Genomic DNA, 16,328 nt, shown 5'->3' on the forward strand with positions numbered 1-16,328 from the left:
AAGGGACGGTACTGAGTGAGATTCACTAGCTTTTCTCTAAGACCTTTCTGATCACATACATGATATCACCATGCTGCCTGGCCTGTAACTTGTTTTTTTACATACCTCAAAGTTAGGTAAAGCATATATAGCAAATGCTAATAAAGTAATGTGATGGAATTTATTATATTTTCTGTATTTTCTCATACACTTGAAATTGTCATGAGAAGTTTTTGAAATTTAAAAACACATCAGAAATCCCCCTACCTGCTTCCTGCATCTCCCTGCCTCCCCTCTGACCTGACACCCCCAACCCAGTGTTTCCCCTTTTGTTTTCTTATCAAATGTGTTCTGTTATCCTCTCCCCTTAAAGTCTACCCCCCACTACCACCCCATTAATCCTTTTCTAGTTTCCTGGTCTCTACCCACACTTGCTCCCAATAAATATAGATATACACGTTTAATAATCAGAAGCTAGGAATCACATTACACTTGTTTGTTGTGTTTTGTTTTTAGAGACAGTGTTCTCCACATAGCTCTGGTGTTCTGAAACTCTCTCTATAGATCGGGCTAGGCTTGAACTCAGAGATCCACCTGCCTCTGCCTCCTGTATGCTGGGATTAAAGGCTTGGGCCATCCATATGTCTCTCTCTCTCTCTCTCTCTCTCTCTCTCTCTCTCTCTCTCTCTATATATATATATATATATATATATATATATATACACACACACATATATGTTCAAATATTTGTTTTTATTTATGTGTATGAGTTCTTTCCACTTACAACAAGTGCATGCAGACACCAGAGGATGCCAGAACTCCTGGAAATGGAGTTAGAAAATATTGTGAGCCAACAGATGGACACTTGGTTCTCTGCAAGCCTAATACCGGCTCTTGACTGCTGACCCATCTCTCCAGATCCTCAAAATAGTTATAATTTAAATTTTCCTGATACTAAAGAATAGCCAACAGTTTAAAAAATACATATTACCTATTTGGATTTCTTCTTTTAAAAATGGTTTGGCCTACTCATTTATTGATTGATAGGAGTTTTAAGAACCGTTCTGTGACGAATGCTATTAAAATTTTGATGGGGCTTGCATTTAATGTGTAGGTTACTTTTGGTAGCTTACATAGCCATCTTAATAATAATTCTGCTGAGCCAGGCCAGGCCAGCCAGGACTACAAAGGAAAGTCATGCCTCAAACCCTGTTCCATATTCTTCTCTCTCTCTCTCTCTCTCTCTCTCTCTCTCTCCTCCCCCTGTTTTCTTATTTCTTTTCTTGAAAGTTTGTTATTGGTATATAGCTTTCTATAATATTTTTTATATTTCTATAAATTTTCTTGTTGATTTTGTAACCTGCAGCTCTACTGAAAAGTGTTTATAGATCAAAAGGTTTCCTGGTGGAGTCTGAAGGGTCTTGTAAATAAGAAATTATGTGATCTGCAAGTAGTAACAGTTTAAATTCTTCCATTTTACTTTGTAGCCTTTTAATATTTCCTCTTCTTACAATAGCCAAGGCTTTGGGCTGTACACTGGTAAGAGTGAAGGGTGTGGGCACCCTTGTCTCATTCCAGACTTTGGGGAAAATGCTTTCAACTCCCCACAACTATGTTCTATCTATTTCCCCTTTCTTTAGGACTTTTTATCATGACATCATGTTGAACTTTGTCAAATGCCTTTCTACATCTATCAAGATTATATGACTTCTGTATTTAAGTCTTGTTATTATGGTATATTAAATATATTGACTTGCATATGTTGAACAAACCTTGTATCCCTGTTTTGCTGGGAGAAAACCAATTTGGAGATGATGTATAATCTCTTAATGTAATCTTGAAGCCAGTTTGCAAGTATTGTGCTGTGAACTTTTGTGCTTATGTTTTGTTAGGGATATTGGTCTGTAGTTTATTTTCTTGTTTCCTTATGCAGTTTTTGTTTCAGAGTCAAACTGGTTTCACAGAATGAGTCTGGTGATGTTTCTTGCCTTTCTATTTCCTGGGATCCTTAGAGATGTGCTGTTGTTGAGCTCAGTGATGAATCCATTTGCTCCTGAGCCTTTTTGCAGGAAGACTTAACTGCAGACTCTGTCCCATTGCTTGTCAGTGATCTCTTCAAATGTCTTGTATCTTCTGCCTTGAGTGTGTTTAGAAATTTATCCATGTCCCCTTATTTTCTATCCTTTGGAACACAAGTTTTCAGAGTGTTCTCTGATATCTTCTGGATTTTTATGCTCTCTGCTGTTATAATTCTATTTCCATCCCTAATTTTATTAATTTGGGTTTTCTCTTAATTTTCTTACTTTGGCTAGGAATTTGTCGATCATGCTAATATTTTCAGAGAACCAATTCTTTGATTTATATTTTGTTCTTCTGATCTCTTCTTAATTAATTTCTGACCTGATCTTTATTTCTTCCATCTTCTTAATCTGGCTTCTTGTTTTTCTAGAGTCTTCAGGCAGATCACTGGGCTATTTGTCCGCACCATCTCTAGCTGCTGGTCTTTTTAATGTGGGCACTTATAGCTATGACTTTCCCTAGAACTACCTTGGTTGTGCCACCACGGTTCTAGAAGGTTAGGCCCTCATTTCGTTTGATTCAGTTTTTTTTTTTTTTTAATTTTTTTCTCTCTGATCTTTTTCAGTGGCCTCACATTCATTCAAAAGTGTATTATTGGCTTGGGAATATCTTGGTGGTAGACCACTCACCCAGGGTGTGTGTGCCAAGCCCTACATGGAATTCTCAACACCAAACACAAAAACTAAGTATTTGTGCACCTCCTGAGGTCAGTCTTGGCACTGATTTCTAATTTCTTCCCGTCATTCTGATACTGTACAGGGAATTATTTCTTTTCTTTTTCTTTCTTTTTTGGGGGTATTTATTGCAACTTGCATTTTCCTATGATGTGCTAAGTTTTAGAGGTAGTGCCATGTGCCACTGAGAAGAATCTGTATTTCCTGTCCGTTGGGTGGAGTGTCTGCTGAATCAGTTGGGCTACAGTGTAATTTAGCTCTTGGTTGGTTTTTGTTTTTATTTAATGTATATAGGTGTTTATTGGCACATATGTCTGTATATTTCTTGTGTGTCTGATACCTGCTGAGGCAAGAAAAGCATCTCCTGGAACTAGAGTTATAGATGGTATGAGCTGCTGTGTGGGTACTGCAAAGAAAACCCGTCTCCTTTGGAAGAATAATCAGTGCTCTTAGTTGCTAAGCCATCTTTCCAGTCCCCACACTGATTTTTTTTTTTAATTTAGATATGAGTAGAGCACTAAAAGTTTTACTATTATTGTTTCATGTCATTATGTATAATATATTTGGTTAAAGATAATTATATATATCATTAACATATATTTATTTATTATATACTTAAATATAAATTTGTATCTTTTAGCGTTGTTTTTATAAAATGAAAACTCCCGAGATTTGGTGCCTAGTAATTTACAATGGTCATGTCATCTTAATAAATTGTTCCTTTGACTAATAAGTAATGGCCCTTGTCTTAGCTTCTTGACCTATTATGATAACACACTCTTACTTGGGGGAGAAAGGCTTTGGTTTGGTTTGTGGTTCGTGGGTACAGGCCATCCTGGCATGGAAGCCCCATGGCAGCAACTTGAGGTAGCTGGTCATTCTGCACTACCAGTCAAAACTCAGCTGGTTTTCCAAATCTAGGGGATACTGACACTGTTAGGTGGAGGGGGGGGGGTCTTTCCTTAAACAAGATAATCCCTCAAAGATGTGAATCCGTCAATTTGATAATCAATATCGATCATCATATCTTACAGTATTCCTTCTAACTAGTTTTGGTTTGAGTATACTTTATTAGATATGAGAATTGCTGTGTTAACTTGTCTAAGGCTTTGTTTGCTCCATAGGTTGTTCCCCAACCTTCAGTCCCGGTATTTTTGGCCATCTTTCCAGTTATGCGAGTGTCTTGAAAACAAGAGTCGGTGTGTCTTTTAACCAACGAGTTATGCAGACTGCATATGAAGACACTGGCTTTTTGATGTTTGTTTCCTGAGCAGATAGTTTGCTGGTCATATTCTTGATTTTGTGGTAGTGCTGGATATTGTCTGGTTTTCTGTGTTGGACATGGTGGACTATCTTCCCAATTATTCCCTGGTCATCGGCTCCTCTTGTGAAATATGTTACTCTTTGTACTTTGGGCTATGAAATCGTCTTTCTTCTTTCTTTGTGTACAGCATGGCTTTACATTTTTCTTAGTCCTTGCCTGTTCGTTGTGCATTGTCTTACCATGTGCTGTTCCTTATTTCCCGGTCCAGCTTAATAATGGTCTTAGTTGAGAGTTATTTTCTCTCATTGCTCGAAACATATCATCCCATGCTTTCTTGGCTTTTTGGACTAGCAGTGACAGATTTGATATTATTTTTGATATTTCTGCCTCTTTATATTAGTTGGAACTTTCCCCCTACAGATTTTAGTGGTGTTTTTCCCAGAAGATTTTACCTCCATGATGATACTCTCTGGTTAATCATAGCTGTTCTTCAGCCACAGCTGACCAGAGACCACAGATAATTAAAAAAAAAAAAAAATCAAGGCCCAGCACAGTCCACTTAGCAAGTTCTGCAAAAATAGAGATACCCTCTCTCTAATCTTTCAAATTCCCCCAGCTCTTAAATTTTATTTTTTGTCATACAGCGTATTTTGATGATACTCTCTCCTTTCTCAGCTCCACTAAGATCTCCTTTCCTCTGTACTCCCCAACTTCATGAGCTCACATGTGCCCCCCTTTCTCTCTCTCTCTTAAAATTCAGGGAGTCTAACAAAAAAACAAAGAAAACACCCCCCCCCCCAAATCCAAACAGACAAACTCAAAAGAAAATGAAAAAGACAAAAAATACCAGAACAAAACAAAAAGCACACAAAACCTATGGAGCAAGATTTGTGTTGGCCAATTGTGTATGGTGTCAGCCTTGGCATGTGGATGGTAGACACAGAGTGGAAAAACTGGTTTTCCCTCTCCCAGATGACATCAGTTGCAAATAGCTTCTTTGTGTCCATTCTCCTGTCTGAGTGCTGGGATTTTTGTCTGGCCTGAACTAATGAAGGCCTTGTATGTCCTCCCAGAGCCTCAGTGCGTTCACATGGTCATTGTTCAGTGTCTGGAAGACACAATTTCCTGGAAATCACCCCCCATCTCTAGCTCTTCTATACACCCCCGTTCTGCACAGGTCCCTGAACCTCGAAGGGGAGAAATTAGATAAAAACATCCCGGTAGAAAGTCTCTCTTTGTCTGCACCCTGTCCAGCCTGGCTCTTTGTTAACTCCCATCTACCATTAGAAGCTTCCCTGGCAAGGGTTGAGTGTTGCTCTGCAGTGTGAGTATAGCAGTTTCCAAAGGCTACTACTGGCTACTCTCCATAACCTGATGGGAAGTGTCTACTGCTGAAGACAAAACATATTTGTGCCATCAGACAGACACATCAGGCTAGTGCCCAGCTGGGAGCTTCTCCATTACTGACTGACCTTCATGGTCTGAAAAGTACCTTGTATGCCTCATAGGAATCATTCCATTACTATGTCCCCAAGCAGAACAATAGTAGTAGGCTTTTCCCTGGGCCATCTAGTCTTCAGTTCATTGCTACCGTATCAATGTCAGACATAGGTTTCATCTCGTAGAACAGGCCTCACATTCAATCAAAAGGTGAACACCTGTTCCTGTAAAATTAATTATTTCAATATAAACTTAGTAAGTTAATATGGTAGTTGTAGTTCTTTTCCTATAACTACACAGAGAAACCAAGATTTATTTCAAGCTGTACCTAAATCGCTGGGCAATATTGAGTTATATTAACCTCCTATGCTAATCCAGCTTCCTCACAGCCATGACTCCAATATGCCTCTTATTATTGGTCTGGCTCTTTGGGCTTCAGGTGTGTTTCTATGATCTCTCTCCAGACCCCTTCCTCATGGCTCCAACTTCTCCATCCCCCTGGCCTACCTCGAACTTCCCCCTTCCTCTCTTTCTATCTTCCCCTTAGCAGGCAGAAACGTCCAACCTGTTCTCTCTTCTGCCCAACCACTGGGTGATCAGCATTTATTGACAAGGCAGAGAATAAATGGTAAGAACTATTTAGACAGACCTGAGACAGGAGATTCTTGGTGTAAGCATTACAATGTCATGTCTGGATTGAAAAAAGATATAAGGGCAGAGAAATAAGCCTAACCTTTACACATTGCAGAAAACATGCCTACGTGTTCCACTGTTGCACAAGTGTATGTTGTAGGCAGGTCTCTGTTGTAGGTAGGTTTTGTAGCTGATGATTACCTTTCTCTTTCCACAGTGTACAAAGTACCTTCAAATACCACAAAGGCCGGTCAGTAGGCGGAAGCTCCAAGTTGAGCATAAGCTTGATCTTTCCGATGACGCAAGCAAGCTGTGTCTTAGGCAACAGGTCATTGCTATCAGACCTCGGAGAGCAAGCAGCCTCTGAGAATAGCCCCATGGTGGGTTAAACCTTAAACATTTTCTCTGACCTGTTTCCTCAAATTTACAACCTGTCAGTCTGCATTACATTTCCCAGTACAGATAGCAAGCAAACACAGTCAGTGCCCAGTGCATATCCCCTACAACATAGAGAGTACCGAACACAGAAAACACAGAACCATCTGAAAGGATTTAAAAAGTTCTCAGCCTATCGGAGTCATCTCAACTGGAAAGAAGGGCCATAAGCCAGAACTTCCTGATGGCAGATGATCAGGTTTAGCAGATAAACACTTTGAAGTGGAGTCTGGGGGCTTGGCACAAAGAAAACAGTTTACCTCGGTGGTGGAAAAACAGCCCTGGAGCTGACCCCAAAGGAGTGGGCATTAAGACCTAGCTGAACCCTCTTCTCCAATCTCCTGCCCAAATACACGGACCAGCCGGGTTATGGCTGTCTCAGATGCTTATTGGCAATGTATTATTTGAGTCTTGACTAGACTCTGTGCTTGGGTTGTTTGTTGCCCGGGCTTGAGAGTCTACTCTGCAGCCCTTGACTAATTCCGGGTGGTGCCTGATTCTTTCCTCAGGATTCCTTTGAACTCCTAGCAAGAGACATAAGTGGTAAGAGGCCAATCGGGAAAGGAAGGTGGGAGAACCATTAGAAAAAGCATACTTAGATTCTGGCCACCACCGGAGGAAAACAGACAAAAAAGAAGACGAAAAAATAGTTACAATACAACTTTCTGAGAAAGATTCAGATAGGTGGATGGTACCATATGAAAGTTCAGAGGGCCTTATGGAGTGTTTGTTTGCTTTTAATGAGTGTATTCCCATAAATTTTGCAACAACAAACCAAAAATCTGCTGGATATGGTGGTACATACCTTTAATTCCAGCACTCTGGAGTCCGAAACAGGCAGATCTCTGTGAGTCTGGGACCAACCTGGTTTAAGCAGCAAGACCTAACCCAGCCAACGTTACATAGTGAGACCTTGTATCAAACAAACAAACGAAATCCATTCTTTTAATTTTATTTTACCGATTGAAAAGACACTGTAGGTATTGTTCACACCAAGCAGTCCACAGCTGTGTAACTCCAGCTCCCTGGGGACCTGACACCCGCTGGCTTCCAGGAGTGCCTGCACACACATGAAACACATAAACTCATGTAGGCACGCACATAAATAAACACAACAAGCCTTAAAAAATACTGAAGCTGTAGCTTGCAATGTTGCCCAGTGTCAGAGAACTTGCCTAGCACGCTCCAGGCCCTGGCTTGGGAACTCCACATTGGAGAGCAAAGAGAAGAGAAGGCTGAGGACCGAACAGCCACGGAGTGATCGTGCCTGCAAGGAAAGCTGTGTGTACAGAAAGAACACATCCTGAAAAGCTAATGTTAACTTTTGGAACTACTGCACACCTTAAAACTAAATACAGACAAGACTCTGCTCATAACTTGTTCTTTGTCCAACATGATTTGTTTTCAGAATTATATTTTATCATTTGGCTTGAATTTTTTATTTTATTTTATTTTATTTTCAAATTAACTTTTATTTGAAATTACTCTCCCCCACATGTATTTTCAGACCCTATACCCATGTAACCAATGTCCCAGTACCAAAATTTCTAACAGCAAGTTATACAATTGTTCTAGGTAATAAATAAAGGTTGTCCTTCAGTGATTAAGGAGATACTTGAGTTTCCGTAAATTTAACATAAAGATCACACTTTAAGTTTATAAGGTTTAACATGTAAGTTCAAATACAACATGTCTTATAGGAATTACAAGCTTTTAATTTTTAAAAGGTGACTTAATTTTTAGGTTCAAAGTTATATTCTTCATAATAAATGTCCCACATTTTCTCCCAGAGCTTCAAACTTTCTACATTCAGCTGTTCAACTGTTCCATGCTGCTCCAGACAAACCTGGCGTGACTGACCTAAAGTGTTATCTCCCCTCAAGGAAGATTAAAAATCAGTCTGCCATAACCACGGATTTCTAATGTCTACTACAATATCCATCAGAGAAAGCTTCCAAACGATGGCTTCTTTCCTCATGGAAGGAAGTTGGCAAAGAAGATGCACAAAGTATAACGTGTGGCTCCTTTACTCTGGACGTTCAACTGCTGAAAAGACAGCTACACCTTTAAGAGTATAACGAAGGGTGGGAAACAGCAAAGTCCTTGGGCACAATCACTCCAGCATCACTAGCGTCTTGGGCTATAGGAACGGGATCTTGATCGTGAACCTGTAGCGACTGTAGTAAGGAGAGGGCGACCTTCTGTACCGGTAATCATAATCTTTGTACCTGTCACAGCCTCGATCATATCTCTAACGTAGTAAGAATCTCCATGTCTGCCACCACCGCCGCCGCCGCCACCTCCTCCTCCACTATGAGTTGGTCTGCCCATGCAAATGCTTGGTGTAGGTGTGTGCACTCTCTTGGTGATACAATAATCCACGCGAATTCTTCTACCATCCAGCTCCATCCCATTCGCTCTTTCCATAGCCTCTTAGAGTCGTCTATCCTCTCAAAATACACAAAAGCAAATCCACGTGACCTCCCAGTTCGCTGATCATAAACATTAACACCTCTCAGAGGTCCATATCCGGAAGATCTCTCTCTGTGTTGTACACAAACTGAGGCCAAATGCTCCCAGGCAAGTGTTAGGATCTGGGTTTGCCCTGTGGCCAGTGTGCCTTCTGCGGTTAGACACTGGAGAGCCACTCCGGCCCCTCTGCCGCCTATGCACTGGTGTGTAGGACCTACTTCCAGATCATCTTCCATGACAGTGCCACCTGGATCGAGTGTAGCGTCTATGAGAATGCCTCCTTGACTTTGACCTGGATTTTGATCTTGATCTAGAATGGGATTCAGAATGTTTGGAAACCCTTGATGGGCTACGAGATCCTGACCTGCTCTCTGATTTTACACGAGCAGGAGTTCCGGTTGGAGATTTTGACTGAGAGCGAGACTCTCTGCCCTCGAAGTTGTTCCCCTCTACAACACTCATGTTCGCCAGGTGCTCCTAAACAAGAGATATATATCGGCAGGAGGGCCTACGGTCCAGTCACCACGCTGTTTGGACTGTGGGGAGGAGAAAGACGGTGGCTACAATGGGCGGTGCGTTCCACTCCCAGTAGCTCGCACGTTCAGGCAAAAAAATGGCTTGAAGTTTTAAATGGAGTTAATAAAACACAAAATTGAAGTGGACTAGGGGTTCTTTGGAAAGTCAGTTGTGTTGGGTGGTGTTTTGTTGGGGCAAACACCTGAAGCAGTGTTTTCCAGAAGTGGACACAGGAACCCATAAAGGGACATTTTGTTGAAGCAAAAACAAAAGAACAGATGCTCTGTTAAAGCAAGCATGTGAAAGGACACATGCTGAAGAATTCTTCGCTAATGACACGCGAGTGTTTGTCTGCCTTACATTACGTAGCTTAACTCCACTGATCAGGATTCCACAGAGAGAGAAAAACACCAAACAACTTCTGGTGACGTGCCTTGGTTTCTTGCCTCTTCTGCAGACTTGGGCTGATTGACAAAGTGACGTCAGCTGAAACAGACGAACGTGTTGATAAGACACATGATAAGACAAGAGCCACGGGGAACATGTGATGTTTAGAACATACAGAGGACTCCACCGACAAGGAGAGAAGAGCTTGGCTAACAACGCTTGTTAGTCTCACGTCTTCACTGATCTTTGCTTAACTGAGAGACACAATCCTGAGATCCTGACATTCCTTGTAGCTCTGGTCCCTCCTGCTGACGTATGCCGAGGCTCAGGCCCGACTGACTCTGCTAGGTTGTTCACTGCTGCTGATTCATGTTTGCTATCCCGAGTCTACTAAACTGGCCTCTACTGCCATAGCTACCACTACTAATGTGTGAACTGAACTGCTGATTTCCAGACAACACAGGTGGGAATGGCTCCAAAGAACCTTTCTAAACAGGTCCACTTCCCCATATCCTTTCTTTTCCACTAAACTGGAGGTTAAAACATTTTAAAACTATCATTAAAAATAGACATTAAAATTTTAAGTTACAAAACCTATTTGTAAAGAGCTGAAATACCAGTGCACTCAGAAAGTGAAGGCAGGTAGATCTCTAAACAAAAAGTGTGAAGAAGGTTATTCTTCATTCTATTTCATTCTGCTACTGTGACAAACACCATGTCCAGAAGCAGCTTGGAGGAAGCTTATACTTCCAGGTCACAATCAATCACAAGAGGAGCCAGCACAGGAACTGGACAGAGAGCATGGAGGGATTCTGCTTACTGTCTTTCTCCCTGTCTCATGCTCAGCTGCCTTTCTTATACAGCTTTCTTATCTCACCTGCCTAGGGATTGTGCCACCCACAGCGGACTAGGCCCTTTGGAGACTCAGTTGTGTCATGCGATTTTATCTTATTTTGTTTTTTTTAGAAACTGTCCTTTGAGAGGATGTTTTTGCTGAAGCAGAAACACGGAGGTATGTTTTCTTAACAACAGACACATGGTATTCTTCTGGAGGCAGTCTGGAAGGAGGGCACGTGATGTTTTGCTAGAGCAGATGCTTGAGAACATGTGATGTTTGGAAAGGATATACATGTACCTCAATGGACAGTGGACGGTGCTGGATGGTACTGGTATACTTGCCATTCTTTACTGGTTATCACTGGGCTTTCCTGACTGCTCTTCGATGATGAGACTGGGTGGTATTGGTACGCCTTACCAATCTTTGTAGTGACTTCATAGAGAGAAACGAATTAAAAAAAAAAAACTTCTGGTGGTGTTCTGGCAGCTTCTTGCTACTTCTGCGAATTCTGGCTGATTGGCAGAGCCTTGCGTTTCTTCTGGATCAACCTGCTGTTGCTGATTTGTGAATGATGTTTGCAAGTGGATCTAGCTGTTGCTGCTGATTCATGTGAACTGAGCTGCCAATATTCCTAACAATGTAGCATTTGCTCCAAAGAAATATTTTTTTAAAGATTTATTTATTTTATGTATGTAAGTACATGGTTGCTGTCCTCAGATACCAGAAGAGGGAGTGAGATTCCATTAAGATGGTTGTGAGCCACTATGTGGTTGCTGGGAATTGAACTCAGGACCTCTGGAAGAGCAACCAATGCTTTTAGCTGCTGAGCCATGTCTCCAGCCCCAAGGAAATATTTCTAAACAGTCTCACATCCTCTTTGTTTTATTAACCTTTTTTTCTCACTGCCTCTGGTGGGTCATGGGCTAGAAGGGAAGTTAAAGCATTTAAGAACCCTTATTAATAGTAGGTTTTTAAAAATCTAAGCCTACAGTTCCATGTCCCCCACCCCCACATACTCCCTCACTCCCTGGTGGGATTCCCATTTCCCATGCTGCCTCACTCCCTGCTGGGGTCTCTGTTTTTCTTTCTAAATAGATTCAGATCCAGACAGTTGGATTCCAAGGGAGGCAGTGCCATTTAACCGACCAGAGGTCGCAGTTTCAGAGTTCATGTGACTTTTTGTTCATGGTAGAAGATTTGAGTTTGAAGTCAGCCAGCCTAGGGTACATATCAGGTTCACATGGGGATCCTGAGCTACATGGCAAGGACACGGGTCACTAGGCTTAGCCATGAAGAAGGATGACATTATGTTATTTGCAGGACAGTAGATGCAACTGAAGATGACTGTATTCAGAGAACTAAGTCAGTCTGGGAAGACAAATGTTTCATGTTTCCCACATGTATGTCCCACACTTCATTGATACATTTAAACTTATATGTCCTGATGACATGAAGTAGAACTGAAGCCGGGGAGTAAAGGAGACTGATAGGAAGGAGGAAGGATGGGGGCAGGGCTATGTGAGGTTGGAGATGCACCCAAAGTACATTGTATATTCTCATGAAACTCATATGGTGCAATTACAAATCATTTAAAAACATTATACTAGCGCTAATACATAGTTCACTGTATTTTAACGGATGGAGAACAAATATTTCCAGTAAGGAAGAACGTGTACAATAATCACTTTCTACTGAATGCAGAACTGGATGTCCTTCTGGCCAGAGACACTGGGCAGTGGAAGAGCTAAAGAGCCGCCAAAATGGTCACAATAGCAGTGACACCATCATGTGTGGAACGGGCTCTGAACATCAGTGAACAGAGTCAGAACTTGCTTTGCTTTCTTTGTTGGCAGAATAAGGAATGGACCCAGGAACTTGCATTCATTGCTTTCTACATTCCCAGTCCCTGGTGCATCTCTTTCTTCCTCCTCCTATTTTTTGGGGGGAGGGGAGACAGGGTTTTTCTATGTAGCTCTGCCTGTCCTGTAACTTGTTCTGTAAACCATCTGGCCTCAAACTCAAAGATCCGCCTACCTTGCCTCCTGAGTGCGGAGACTAAAGATGTCTGCCACCACCAACCAGCCCCTGAAGTGCTTTTATTTGCAATGGATGGACTGATAAGAAAATTAAATGAGCAATTTGATTCACAGTAGCAACAAAAATGGTAAAATACTTAGAGCCTGGGGATGTAGCTCAGCATTCAGTAGAAGAATACATAGGAAAAACCCTTACAAAAGATGTATACACTGAAAATTATAAAAATATGCATGAAAGAAATGGAAGAAGACAACAATGAATTGTAGGGAGAACTTTGGTTTCTTTAAAAACACAGAAATATCAAGAATGTGTTTTGGCTTTAATCCAGGTGTGGGACATGGGGCTGCTTCAGACTGTCCACAGCAGCTGACTGATTGCCCCGTGCAAGGTGTGGATTTTGACAGCCGCAGATAGTCTTTGTGAGGGTGTGATGTTTGGAATTCTGGGGACTTTTCAGAGGGTATATAAATTCTAGGGCCCCTATAGTTGGGGAGATGATAGTGGCTTCTAAGCCAGTTGGTGCTTGGTTGTTGTTGGTTCTGGTTTGGTAAATAGTCTTTAAAAGTTAGGCCTGGCTCTTGCTCCCCACCCCATGCTTTCAGAAATAAGACTCAGACTCAAAATATATTTACAAATACTTTGGCCATATGGCTAGGCTTGTCTCTGACAAGTTAGAGTCATAACTTAAGATAACCTATTTATTTTAACATACATTCTGCCACGTGGCTGGTTACTTGTGCTCAGGTACTATACATCCACCTAGTTACATCTTCCCTGGTCAATCTCCTGCTTGGCTTTTTCCCAGAATCCTTTCTCCTCCCAGAAGTCTCACCTCTATTTTCTGCCTAAGCCCTAGGCCAGAGGCTTTTTAATTGACAGGTGATGAATCATTACAATACGTAAGATATTCTCTCTAAAATTCCCCCCTTTTAGCTTATTTAGAAGGCACTTTTAAAAAATATATAAATTGAATATAACAATTATGAAAACTATAAAGTCTGATATACATCTATAATGCCCAGTCCATAGTATTTAGTATTATATTATCTATCCTATTTTGGTATTTTTAAATTTTGTACTTAATATAATTTCTATCCTAATTTGTATTACCATCCTAAAAATATCTTTTTAGAACTGGAACCTCTTCTTAAATTCTAAACAGTTTAAGCTCATAGTAAAACTATGACTATCTAGTCTTCCACTTCATCAGAGACCTGAGAAGGAATAGATATTACTTGAGTATATAGAAAATTCTGGAATACAGCTTTCAAAAATTATAAAAATGGCAGAGACAGCTAACTGCCTGGACAGATCCCAGTATTGTCTCTATAACATTGGAACACCCATCTTCTGCCTTTTGGCCTAGTGTATCTGACAGACATTTTGTGAAGCAGAATTATGAAAGACTTGCTAACCTTGTCTTGGCAGAGCTTGGCGATCAACTTCCCTGCATTATTTGTCCTTTCTAAACATATCTGTCTGTAGTTGAATCATAGGCATTTTCTTTGCTCAGCATGTAGTTTGCCATAATTGAGGCAATTTCATATGGGGATTTTGATTCTCATACTCTTTGAAGTGAAATAGGGGTGCTGTCAGGAGCAGACCTGTCTCATAGTCAGAAGGTCTTTTAATAATGAAATAATTCGAAATGCCATTTTTTGTGGATCTCTGAGGTATTTTAAGACAAACTATCTATACTATCTGTGAATTATCAAACATTGTTTACTTTTAGCTATTTATTATCTGAATAACCTTGAAAACATTTTATCATAATTAGCTAGACTAGTATCTAATATGACCATGAGTATGACTATCTGACTATTAAAATGTACTTATTAACCATCCCTAATAGTTTGTAACTTGCATTTTTATCATCTTTAAGGATTCGTAATAGCAGCTTTGAAAAGAACTGATTATAATAGCCAGAAGCTGGAAAGAACCCAGATGTCCTTCAGTAGATGAATGGATACAAAAATTGTGGTACATTTACACAATGGAGTACTACTCAGCTATCAGAAACAATGACTTAACAAAATTCTTAAGAAAATGGTTGCATTTAGAGAATATCATCCTGAGTGAGATAACCCAGTCACAAAAGAACAGACATAATATGCAGTCACTGATAATGGGATACTAACCCCAGAAAGCTCTGAATAGTCCAGAAACAACCCACAGATTGTGTGAAGCTCAAAAAAAAAAAAAAAAAAAAAAAAAAAAGAATATATTTTAATTAAAATAGAACTGTATCACATTCCCCCTTTCCTCCCTATAGCCCTTCCTAATCTCTCTCCTATCCCTCAAATTAATAGCCTCTTTTCCTATATTATTGTTACATATATATATGTATATGCACCCACAAATACTTAATTACAACCTTAAAAAATGTATCTGAAATAAATTTAAAAAATAACTGAAACATTAATTTGCATCCTTAAGAATTATATAAGTACAATACCTCAAGTAAATGTTAAAAACATATATATGTCATGTGCATCAAAAATAACCTTAAATTTGTATCAACATACAATAACCTATACCAATGTATCAAAAACAACCTTATTTCTTTATCAATATACACATTCTGTACCAGCATGAAGTAGAAATTTCTGGTTTAGTTGGAGGCTCAGTTGTGTCATGTGATGTTTTCCTGAAAATTGTTTTATAAGAGGGTGTTTTGCTGAAGCAGACATGTGGGAAGGGCATGTGATGTTTTCTGGAACAGACACTTGAGCGGACACATGATGTTTGGGAAGAGTATAGCGCAACAGACAGCGGTCATATTCTGACATTGGTTCGCCTTGTTGGTCTTTGTTGGGCTTCACCTTGCTGGCCTTCACTGACAACGCTCTGTCATTGGTCCATCTTGCTGGCCTTCACTGACAACGCTCTGTCATTGGTTCACCATGCTGGCCTTCACTGACAACGCTCTGTCATTGGTCCATCTTGCTTTCTTTGCTGAACTTCACTTGCCATGACTTCATAGAGAGAAAGGCAACAAAGAACTTCTGGAGGCGTTCTGGCTGTTTTGGTGAACTTGTGCCAACTGGTGGAGCCTTGATGATTCTTTTGGAATGAGCCCCACAGCTGATTCATGTTTGGTGTTTTGCTAGTGAACTGGATTGAAGAAAATAAAGACTGGAATTGCCCCAAGGAGCTACTTCTTTTTTTTTTTTTAATTTAAAAAAATTTTTAACTTTATTTTTAAAATAAACAAAGATAAAAGAACAAATTTTAAGCATTTTTGCATAAATGTATACGAATACATTTTTGGCTTTTTTTTTTTTTTTAAAGGTTTGATATTCTGCATTAAGGTCTTACTAGTTACAATGAGCAAAAAGTACATGTAAAACAGGATGTAACCGAGAATTAGTCAAAGTATTCTTGGTGTGTAAGGATTGAGTATAATGGTTTTTTTTTTGTTTTGTTTTTTTGTTTTGTTTTGTTTTCTTGAACTTCACACAGTCTGTGAGTTGTTTCTGGGGTAGGCCGAGCTTTCTGGGGTTAGTATCCCATTATCAGTGACTGTATATTATGTCTGTTCTTTTGTGACTGGGTTATCTCACTCAGGATGATA

The 16,328-nt window shown here is 40.2% G+C and overlaps 1 pseudogene across 1 annotated transcript; it reads right to left on the minus strand.

The window, feature by feature from the left end:
• Window positions 1-8,631: 8,631 nt before the first annotated feature.
• LOC308423966 (transformer-2 protein homolog alpha-like) lies at window positions 8,632-9,438 on the minus strand (annotated as a pseudogene). Its single transcript has one exon. The product of its transcript is annotated as a transformer-2 protein homolog alpha-like (transcript).
• Window positions 9,439-16,328: the final 6,890 nt, after the last annotated feature.

Source organism: Micromys minutus, assembly GCF_963924665.1.
Source record: "Micromys minutus genome assembly, chromosome: 9".
Lineage (NCBI taxonomy): Eukaryota > Metazoa > Chordata > Mammalia > Rodentia > Muridae > Micromys > Micromys minutus.